The sequence below is a fragment of the Heteronotia binoei genome, chromosome 21 (genome assembly GCF_032191835.1).
Source record: "Heteronotia binoei isolate CCM8104 ecotype False Entrance Well chromosome 21, APGP_CSIRO_Hbin_v1, whole genome shotgun sequence".
In the NCBI taxonomy this organism is placed as follows: Eukaryota; Metazoa; Chordata; class Lepidosauria; order Squamata; family Gekkonidae; genus Heteronotia; species Heteronotia binoei.
Window position 1 is genome coordinate 87265533 of NC_083243.1, and position 11980 is coordinate 87277512.

The window sequence follows — 11980 nt, forward strand, 5'->3', positions numbered from 1 at the left end:
TTATACACCATACATTATGCAGAATACAAATTCACAATATAAACCTATGCATCACTTCTCATGATTCAGGCTAGTGTACATCCATATAAAAAGCATGCACCTAGAGATTCCTGAGAGGCTTTTTACTTTGTTGCAACAGATATGAATTTTTTAAAAAAGAAAACATGAAATAGTGCACAAGATTGGAGCTCCAAAAAAATTACCAGAGTTGAAATTACCCCTGGATTATAAAAAATGGTCACAAAAAAGGAAGAATTTTTTTTTTTTGCTATAGCTTTGGAACATATGAAGTTGTCAAAAATAAGAAAAACTTCAAAAACAAACAAAACTGAGGCCTCAATAGAACAATGCCAGCTTTTAACATACATGCATATGAGGGATCAGACTCAAAATGATTAGAGAATTGGATCAGAGAATTTAAACCACTGGAAATCAGTGGGGTGATCAAGTTCCACTGAACCCCATTTTTCTCCGTGCCAGCTCATCCCAATCTGTTCTGTGGGTCTCACATAGGTGCGAGAGTGGGTTTCAACAAATTCAAAATAAGATGAAAATTGTGATAAATGTAAAACTAATAGCCTTGACAGGAGACAAAATACATAAATACAAATAATAGAGACTAGTCATGGATTTCATTGTGAGTTGCAAAAATAGCAGCCACCAAATTTGAGGCTGAGATTGAAATTGAGAATCATATTTGGGAGACCCTGATGCCATGCCATCTTTAGCCGGGCAAACGCAACATGCCAGAACCCACAAAAGACCTGCAAGAGAAAACACAGCAGCATGTCTGCACCCCCAGGTAAGGGGAGCTGAACCATGCTGAGTTAATAAGACCAAATTCAATTTGAAGCCACATTTAGATAAAAACCTCCATTTTCACTCCTTTTAATTGTTTTTAAAGAGTGGTTTTTAATGTCTGATTAGCATGTTCCACAATAGCTTGACCTGTGGAATTACATGAAATGCCATGCTGGAATTAAATGTTCCATTGTGTACAAAAACCAACAAATTCAGAAAAACAGGTAAAGCAAAATGGAATTCAGCAAAAGAAATACAAAAATATAGATAAAGGCCTTGTCTAGCATGCACAAAACTAACAGGCACATAGTAAAATCTGTTATCACCTCCCCTTGTGTTCTTGCAACAGGGAGGATGTATGTCTGGAACCATCGTTTGTTACTGCTGTTTGCAGAGGGGACAGGTTTTCAGATGCATGCTTTTAGGGGCAATGTGAAGTCACCAGGGCCATTTTTACTGCTGGTGTGTGTGCATGTGAGACAATATCTTAATTCTGGAAAATATTAGAACACACAAGATTAAATCAAGAGAAAAACAAAATTAATTCTATATCACATGGCTGATCAAGAATGTTTGGGGGGGGGGTTGTTCATGAAAAGAAAAGCTAGGGTTAAAAATGAAGTTGCCCTTTGCTTTTCAGAGCAATGAAAGGTTACATGCCTTAACTCCATGCAAAAAAGCACTAAGCTATTTATTGCGCAATGAAATTCTGCTCATTTCCTGTTTCCTCTCTAAACGCAGAGAGAGAAAAAGAAATGGCTGGAATCACATGTTGCTATGCCGTTCTGGTATTTTGTTCTGGTAATTATTCAGTTTTTCCTTTTCAAATTGAGTCAGTCTTGCCCCACACAAAAAGGTGGCTTGCAGGGCTGTTTTTCTTCTTTTTTTTCTTTGTTTTAATTACAAAATTCTTCTATGGGGGAAGGAGCAACTTTTGTAAAAAAAAATCTGGCGGGGTTTTTTAAAGTAATGCTATCTGCCTGTCTGTCTGTCCTCTGTTGGGAGTAAGGTTTTGAGAGCTGTTTTTCTATCTTCATTGCACAAGCCTATTGTTTGTACTTGGCCCACCTTGCAGAGCTGGCGTGCAAGTTCAGAGCAGAGATGTTAGCAATGAGGAAAAAAAATGGGTAAGTGTGCCAATTGCTTTTGGTTCCTACTAAGCATTCAATGAAATTGTTAAGCAGTCACATTGAAATAGATAAAAGGAAGTACTTCTTCATCCGAAGGGTGATTAACATGTGGAATTCACTGATACAAGAGGTGGTGGCAGCTACAAGCATAGCCAGTCCCAAGAGGGCAGATAAAAATATAGAGCAGAGGTCCATCAGTTGCTATTAGCCGCAGTATAGATATGCAGATATATGTGCATGTGTGTATGCATAAAAAAAACATTGGATTCATATTCCATCCTCCATTCAAGAGTCTCAGAGCAGCTCACAATTTCCTCTATCTCCCTTTCCCACAACAGATGTGGGTGGGGCTGAGAGAACTCTCACAGCAGTCGCACTTTCAAGGACAACCTCTGCAAGAGCTATGGCTGACCCAAGGCTGTTCCAGTAGTTGCAAATGGAGGAGTGGGGAATTAAACCTGGGATTATTAGCCCAATGTGAACACAAGAGAACAATTTTGCTAAGTCTAGTAAAAAGCAACAAGAACGGTTTGTCTAGTGTTTTGGCATTTTAGGTAACTGAAAGAAAGAATAAATAGGGAAGTGACATCTTTCAAAGTCTTGTCAGCAAATGCACTGCCCTGAGCAATCACACCAGGAGGATTAAAATGACTTTAAATAGTGAGCAATGAGAAAAATAACAACAAGAAATTAAAACCTGCAGTATTAAAAATCTAGCCAATCAAATCAAGGTCAATTTGGAGAGATACATGCATAAAACATGAAATTGCTGAATCAAATTAAGTGCATATAAGGTATCAACTTTTAAGTTGAAAGCCTGTGTGAATAGTAACAATTTCAGCCTGCTGCACTGAGCATTGCCACAAAGTAAAGTGTGTCCTTTACACTTCCCCCCAGCAAACTGGGTACTCATTTGACCAACCTCAGAAAAATGGAAGGCTGAGTAACCTTGAGGCAGCTACCTGAATCCAGCTTCCACCAGGATCAAACTCAGGCCATAAGCAGAGCTCAAAACTGCAGTACTGCAGCTTTAACACTCTGCACCACGGGGCTCTTTTTGAATCCAAATTAGCATTTTCCTTGGCCAATTTTATCATCAATTTTCCTGCTGCATTAGGATTATCAACATGTCTTCTGATTGCTGCCTGAAGACAATTGATAAGGTCTAAATAGGACTTTTGTGGCTTTGGACAGACAGTTGCAAAACTATGGGCTAGTTTCCCTTCGGTAGGTACCTTGACAAAAGCCTGTAAAGCACATTTCACAGTGTAGCCATTAGAGAGTCCTTCTAAAAGATTTTGCACATTGATTTCCCCTATGCCCATATCTCTGATAGCCTTTACCATAAAAGGTCAGGCAACTCTTTCCCTGTCAAATGTACAGGGCAAATAGACAACATTTCTGCCAATTCTGGGACATCTTCCAATTTAGCCTGATCAAGTTCCTTCTCCAAAACTTCACAGACCATGCGTCCCGGGGCATTAGATGGTGGGCTCATGAGTGGATCTGTTGGTGAAAGAGGGGGGAAAGGAGGAGGAAGAAGAGGGAGGCAGGGGGCACTAGTTGAACACCAGTGCTTTTTAGGGAACAATCTTTGGAGAGCTGGCTTGGAACGGGCATAAATTTCTCTACTGCATACCTGCATTTATGCCAGACTTGCAGAAGTTCAATAGAAGCTCGGGACTCTGTGTGAAAGGTCTTCCCTATCTTCTCCCAGTCCCAAAGTTTAAAGGAACCTCCCTTCGGATACCAGGGGCATTGCTTACTGATCTCTTGTAACAGAGTCTTAAGTTGGCCAGAAATCACGGACCCGCCGGACTTTTGGATCAAAAACTTTAACTCGCCTAAATGTTTCTGCTCAGCCTGAGAAAACTGTCCACCCATTACTTACCAAATGAAAGGGGTCGTTTGAGAACGACGGAGTGCGCACTTTGGGGCCCTATGCCAGGCGTTTGATAAGTAGGAACTGAGCTGCTAGGCTGTGCCAGGCGATACCTGAAAGCAGGAGCTCTCCCTTGTCCCGGGAGCTGAGCTGTACCTGCTTCGGTGAGAGGACCCTGCTTCAAGGCGCCACATGTAGGAATGAAGACTCTCGACATGTGTATTGAGGAAGTGAGAAAAGCTTGTTCTCTACAAGTCCTGGTTTTATTTATACATCTCAGGCAGTTAATGAAACAGGAAGCATGCATGAGGTTATGTCTTCATAGCCCCCAAGTTTCGATACAGCCAGCAATTTATCAAGAATACATGTGTCAGCAAAGGAAAGCGAGAATATGAGTGTAAGATGTCTGCGCCCTTTTAGCCTTTCAGACACAACATGGGCAGCTCAGGCTGATATGCCAAACGCGTGATCCACCCACATTTCCGTCTTCAGGCTTTGTGGGGTCTGGGGGCTCAAGCGCATGAGCCCCACACAGTGCCATCAGGAGGTCAATCAGTGGGGACAGGACACTAGAAGCAATCCCACTGTTCCCCCCCAGCACCAAAAATACAGAGCATCACTGCTTCAGACAGAGAGACTGCCTCAGACAGACAGTCTCCAGCTCCATGTAGATTGAAGACTCTGTAATTTCTGGTCCCTGGCACAAATCTTGTATTAAAAGTGAATGAATAAAGTTTTTAAGAAAATTAATATAATGACCTACACATAAAGACCTACTCTTACAGAAAGAACATCAGATTTCTGTAATTCCCATTGAAATAGATGGGATTTAAATGCTTAATGTGGAACTTAAATGCTATTGATTTAACTGGAATTATGAATATCTAGTTTTATTTAGGTTCCAGCTGTAATAAATGCTCCATCTAAACCTTATACGGATGCTGCCTCCATCCATCTCCTAGTAATGTTTAGAAAAAGTGATGTGAAATGACATTATCCTATGCAGCATATATCTGCTGCCACTTCATTGGCTGCTTCTTGCAAGGGGCAGGAAAATTTTTATTTTGATGATGTTACAACCTATGTTTCTTTTGCTTGAATGCCACCAGGGATGAGGCGTGAATGAAAGTCACAGCAGTTAAATGTTTAGCTAGGCCAACATACAATCTGAATGAAAGAACAATGGAAAACAGAACTCTGCTTTATGGATAGAAAATTCTCCACTCAACAAACTGCTCTTCCTATGAGAGAACATTATGTCCTAACGTTCTGGCCATAATCTGTTTTGTGACCTGGAATTGTCCCTACCACTTGCCTCTAAGTTCCCTTCTGTCTGCTGTATGTTCCAACAATGTTATTTTAAGGCTCTAGGCATCATGGGAGCTCTTTTAATTTTCAGGCAATCAGGAGTTTTATTTATATTTCATTGCATAGTGCAGTAATTGTTTCAAATTTGCCTTTTGCATATATACTTCAGTTAGGGCTATTATTTACTTAAGATATAACTGAGATTAATAAATGAAGACATTTGTTTGAGGTTGTTTTAGGTTCCTTCCATCTGAGCTGTAATGGCATCACAAACAATTTCAGTACAAGCAATGGCTTCACTCAACAGAATACTAATTTTTGCTTTTAAAGATAGTCACAAGGACTTGTCACAAGGACTTGTCATCTCTGATAGACCTGGGGAAATAATGTGAATATGTGAAGCTGCTTTAAACCAAGCGTGGCCATTCGTCCAGGACTGCTGACTTGATGGTAGTTCTCCAAGCAAAAGTATCTCCCCACCTCCAGCCCATCACTGACACTGTTTACCTGGAGATATCATGGATTAGATCTAGGATCTTGTAGATTCAAAGTGTGTATTCAGCCATTCAGCTGCAAACCACACCCACAGTCAATCAGCCTCACCTCATGCCTGTATTTTTGTTTCTTGACTAGGACACAGAATGCAACAGTCATCATGTTTCTTGCAAAGAATTCTGATGGTACCAGCAAACAAAGCTTAAAGCAAGGGTCCTCAACTTTTTTCAGCCTCCAGTAACATTTGGAATTCTGACACAGTGGGCAGGACTACAAAATGGCCACCACAGGAGGGGGAGCCAGTTGCAAAATGGCTGCTGCAACTTACCTCCAGCCACACAATGAAGATACTTGTGCTGTGGTGATGGCTGTTGCCAAATAAAATAAAATAAAATTCTATACAGTCAATCAAATTGCCTGTGACCAATCAAAAGCTCAAGCCATGCTGGGCAAAAGCCCCACCTGGCATCATCCACTCTCTTAAAATACTTGAAAGGTATTAGCTGCTGTGCCCACAGACAACATGTTGGGGCCCTTGGTTTTAAGCAAAGGCTGCTGGATTGAAACCAGACCTCCTCCTAAACTTTTCACTACCAACTGACAAAGGAACCCCCATGCTACTTTCTTCCCCTCCAAAATAAAATGCAGGAGTCTCACATCTGTTAAGCAGAACAAGATTATATTTTATTTTTCAAGCTGAATGTTTATAAATAGTACTGCACTGTACTTCAGAGTTATTTTGCACATTATGTGAGGGCAAATCCAAATTTCTCATTGAGCATCCCAAAACGTTGTCTCCCAGCTCACCCTATTCCTCCTCCTTCCTGGCCTGATGACTCACCTTTGGGAGAGACCTGATCAGTTTTTAGTTCTAGAATTACTGGAAGATGCAATTTCAGTTTACACTGTTATGCTCATTTTAGGAGCTGAACCAGGAGCTTGTACATTATATGTTTATTGGTGTTATACACAGGACTTTTTTTGTAGAAAAAGCCCAGCAGGAACTCATTTGCATCTTAGGCCACAACCCCTGACATCAAGCCAGACAGAACTCCGTTCCTGTGCATTCCTGCTAAAAAAAAAGAAAAGCCCTGGTTATACATGCCCCACTTCAGTGGCTTTCTGTCTTGCAGAAAGGGGCTGACCTTGTCCTAAGAACTATTGTGGGCAGTGACACTCCACCCTTGGCTATCATAGGTCCCTACTGGCTCCAAGAAATGTCCCAGGACTGGTCCACTTTCCAGGATTGATCCTTCTACTCCTTGCTCCTTAACTGCTGTTTCCTGTTCAGCCCTGTCCTCTCCTTGTTCTCTGCCTCTTCCTTGTTCTCCTCCATGTCCCTTGTTGCTTCCTCCTTTCCTCTCTTTTTATCTTGGCCCTTTCCTGTACACTTCTCCTCCCAGATGCTATTTTTTGACCCTGGCTTGAATCTAGTAAAGGAGATGAGGATGGCTTTTCAGACACTGGGCAATAATGTCATAATCCTAGCCTGTCCCTCCCGATTCCTCCCCAGCATGCGTAGCTCCTGTGGTTCACACCACTTTCAGCCACCCATAGCTTGAGTGTGTGGCTGCTGGCTCTGTTTTCTCCTGGCAGCTACATGTAAGGTTCCCAGCTCTGAGTTAAGAAACACCTGGAGATTTTTTTTGGCGGGGGGTGGAGTGTGGAGATGTTGGGGTTTGGGGAGGGTATAGTGCTATACAGTTCATCCTCCAAAGCAGCAATTTTCTCCAGGGGAATTGATCTTGGTGGTCTGGAGATCAATTGTAATAACAAGAGATCTCCAAGTGTCACCTGGAAGCTGGCACCATGAAGCAGCCCTCCCCCCACAAGAGCTCATCTTGGGGTAATTGCTACCCAAGGGATGGGACTCTTCAAAGTTAGAGACTATTGCTTTGCTACAGAACTTCTATATAAAAAGTTCAAATGTGCACACTGAGATCCTGTGAATATAAAGACTGTACGATGTATTGCAAAGACAAATAACGTTCCTCTTGTGCATCATTGTTGTATGCAAAGGGTTGTTATAACACTGAATTGAGCAGAAAAGTAAATTATGCATGTTGAAAAACCCATAGGATTTTGGGTCAGGATGTAAGAGTAGTACATGCCAAACTGGCAATGGCCTATTTTAATAACCACCAAATGTTACCCTTATGTTATCAAAGTGCTCTTGAATTCCACACACAATAAAATATTCAGTCTCTGTCTGGTTTGTGTGCAGCATGACAGAATGGGCAGATCTTGGTGGTGGGAGCCTCAGTATCTGGAGTGGAAAAATGTGTTACTGACCTAAAGAGCTGCAGAAAATTTGGTAATGTTTGACTGGTCCCAAAATATAGTCTCAGTGACTTACTGAAATTTCTAATTAGTGAGAGAAACATGTCCTGAATGTTTTCCAAAGCACAATTTTCATGAAAGAAATATGTTTTTTACCCTACTTTTTTGTCCATCAAAGAGCTCTCCTATCAATTATCAAATATGGAATTATCAAATATGCAGGAAGACAACTGTCAAGGCACTGACAAAAGACCTGCAGCTGCAAAAAGATGCCTTTGTTGGGAACTTCAGTAATAGACTAATGGGAGAGGTTCTTCTCTTATGAGCTTCATAAAAAGCATACTTTACCAATACTTGTTTGTTTCTGTTGGACATTGCTTATGACCAGTCCTACACACACACTCACACACAAAACAATACCAACAACCACATCAACAATAGACAAGAAGACGACACGTAGGCATAACTATTAATCTAGGGACTGTTTGCTCTCGTCAAGCAATTCCCATCATTTTCACTCTAATGTTTTCAATAATAAGTTTGATATAACATCAATATTCTCTTGATTGTTTAGCCCATCTTGTTTAATGAAAAAGAATATCAATTTTCCACAGAATTTAGCAATGTTGTCTCTGTAGTGTGACCACAGAATAATCTCATATTTTCTCACTAAACATACTACAGTAGGAGATAAGGGACTATGTGCATGTGCAATAAACATCTGTTTCTGAAGATCAGGACTAGCATATTTTGTTCAACAAATAAATTGTATAATATAGTGCATTTCGCTTGTGCATACGTGTGATGCTTCCATAATCTGCAAAAGAACCACATCAGCAGTCCAATCTGTAAATTTTTCTCCTTTTGATATTAAAACCGGGCACAGTACTAGCAGAATCTTGAAAAAGAATACATCAGAACATTATCACATGGACTACCCATGGTCTATTCAGATGATATAGGTATTACTTAATTTTTTATATTTTGCCAATTAAAATAATGTGTTTGAAAATATGAAAGTATATGACATTTTCAGGTATTTGACAAAGTAGATAAACTGTTCTCTTTGTAGCATCACTGTAGCTATGCTGGTTTATTACAAAATTGTACAATTTGCTCCAAATCAGTGAAAAAAATCAATTATGGACATCAAGCATTTTGAACTTGGATTGAATCATAGAGTTTCTGGAGAAGTGATATCATGTTTATGATGCAGGTGATGCTTTAATTTTTTTTTCTCCCATTGTCCAAATGGCAGGAGGTAGAGAACATTGCCAGCAAGAGATTTCCTGCTATAAGAGGAGACCTGGCAACCCTATATGGTAGAAATGTGATATTGTTCAAGAGTTCTAGAAAAATATACCATCATGTGTGGCTGCAGGAACCCGAGTTGGGTCTAGGGAACCTGGACCCAACTCCAGAATCTGAAACCAACTAATTATAAAACCCCAAACATGTAGTTTGATCCTTAGTTTACAAAAGATGAGTAGGCAGGGGGACAATGTTAAACAATTAAAAGTTCTGTGAGACAGCAGAAAGAGGAAAACATTCTCTCTTGAAACAACAGAAGGGTTATTCCTTGAAACTGATTCAGAGACAACATAAAGAAATCTTCTCATTCAGTGCATGCAAGTCATGATCATCACCAGGTGTCGAGGAGATCAGGGACGATGAGGAGGAGAGATCATGGAAGAGAGATCAATCAGCAGCTCTATATTAATGACTGCAAAACAGGAGCTCCGTATTCATAGGCACAACAACAGAGTGCCAGAGACAAATGAAAAGTGATGACCATCAGCCTTCTGCAGTACTTGTGAGCTTTCAGAAGCATGGCATCCAGTGCTGGAGAGACATGACTGCCAGGACCAGAGAGACATTTGGGTCTAATTTAGCAATGCAGCTGTTAAATTCTTAAACCATTTCCAGCTACATTTGGCCTCTGTTAGCTCTTGAAAGCCTTTCCCACATGTTCTGCTGTAAAAGTGCTGCCTCATCTTTTATTTTCCCCTTCAAGTAGGAGAGAGTGAAATTTCCCCTCCAGAGGGGAGATAACTAGACTGGTGTGATCAATGTGCTGCTTGTATGTGGACATCTATAAGGGGGGGGGGGAGAGGATTTGAGCCTCTATGGAGTTAAGAGGAAGATAGAGAAGGGCACAGAGAAAGGACAGACCACACTTGATCTCATGGAGAACCTACTTGACTGGATTACTTCTTATTAGGAAACCAGACTAACAGGCAAGAAACTGATGGATCAGAATGGACATTAGTCAACTCAACCAGCACTTATTTTTTTCTCAGTACATAAGGACATAAGAGGTGAACCATGCTGAACTAGACCACTAGTATATCTGTTCCAGCATCCTAGACCCCTAATTTCATAATAATAATAATAATAATAATAATAAAAATAAAAATAAAATTTTATTTATATATTTATTTAGGCTCAGAACATCATAGTCACCCGTTTGGTTGCCAGGGTGCCTGGAGACTCAACTCATACACATCTGTCAGGAAAATGTGGGTTTTGTCTACCAAACTGGAAGGGACTTATGTGAGTACTAACAGCCACAACATTGCAGCAGCACTCCGTGTCTCTGGAAGAGTGCTAACCAGGAGAACAGATGGCTTTCCAGTCGCTCCGTGCGATCACCATCTTGGCCGTTGCAGTGGAAGAAGTTGCACCGCCAGGAACTGTCCAGGCAAGCGGATTCCAGCCTTGACCATAGAATCCATATTGGTAGGCTAACATCACCAGCAACTATCTTCCTGCAATGCCAGACACCATGACAGCAAAGCGGAAGGCTCATGTACTCAACAGATGTCACCTATGCATAAGGCAATCAAGCTTATCTTAGGCGTGGATCCTGTCACTGCCTAAAGCCTTTGTCCAACAGAACCCAAGACAAAGGATGGTGCCAGTAGAGGAATGAAGAAGAGGAAGAACATCTTCACCCAGAGCCAAGTTTCTTTGTATAGATTGGGTGTTACCTTAGGTAGCAATTTGGCCATCCATTGTCACCTTTTAGATAAGTTTTGATAGCTTTAATCACCTCCACCCCAATAATTTCATCCATTCTTTCCCTTAATGGTCATCCTGAAGCCTCCCCCTTTGGCCCATTGTTACCTGGAAGTCCAATCGGGTAACCAGGGCCAGGTCTGCTCATTGGCCAGGTATGGGCATCCAATCAGGTGCCCCCAATAAACTGGCTATTGGCTACCGCAGAAGTCCAGCCCTTATGGTCATTGCGGAGCCTCCCCTTTTTCTGAGGTCATGCACCAGCTGACCACCTGTCATCCGCCCCTGTACCTCCTACCCCCTAAGGGCTCAAGGTAGTCCTTATAACCATAGTCCCAACTCCCTCCAGGTGAGCATCTAGCAGTACCCCATTCCTGCTGTTTAGATACATCCCCGATTCTTGGCTAGTTGAGGGTCCCCTTCCTCATAGTCCTTGTTTGTAGCCATTGGAGCCTTCCTTGAAGACTACGATCGGTAATTATTACCCTGTTTGTCCATCCTTATGTTACCGCTATGCATTTCTCTCTATTTTTATTAGGACTGCATGTGTGTTGTATGTATCCATTACCTTGTATGTGTGTTCTATAATTTCTGTAATAAATGTGTGATTGTTTTACTTAATTAGTGTCCTTGGTAAATTTAGCAATAATTTCTGGAAGTGGAATCCTGTATACATAGATGCTAGATCCTTTTTAAGCCAAAGGTGCCCACCTGTCAATTCCCCAATCTCTTTTGAGGGCATTTTGGCTTACAGATATTGGTGGAGAAAGCATTGGGCAGAATCCTGGCTGTCTGAACACATGTGAGTCGACACGCATGTCTTCAGACAACCAGACATGGGAGTACGCCATCCAGAAATCTTGCTGGTTAGGCTGTTGTGTGAATGTATGGGTGATTGTGACTTGTGTGAATGGCACTAGAGAGCATTTCTATATTGTGGGGTTGGGCTGCTCCCGCTCTATCATTCAGCGCTGATTCTCTAGCTGCACCCACAGGGACTGAGCCTGACTGGAACGCAAGGGGACAATCACATGAAGTCCGGCCGTTTCCCAAGGCCTTCCTGAAC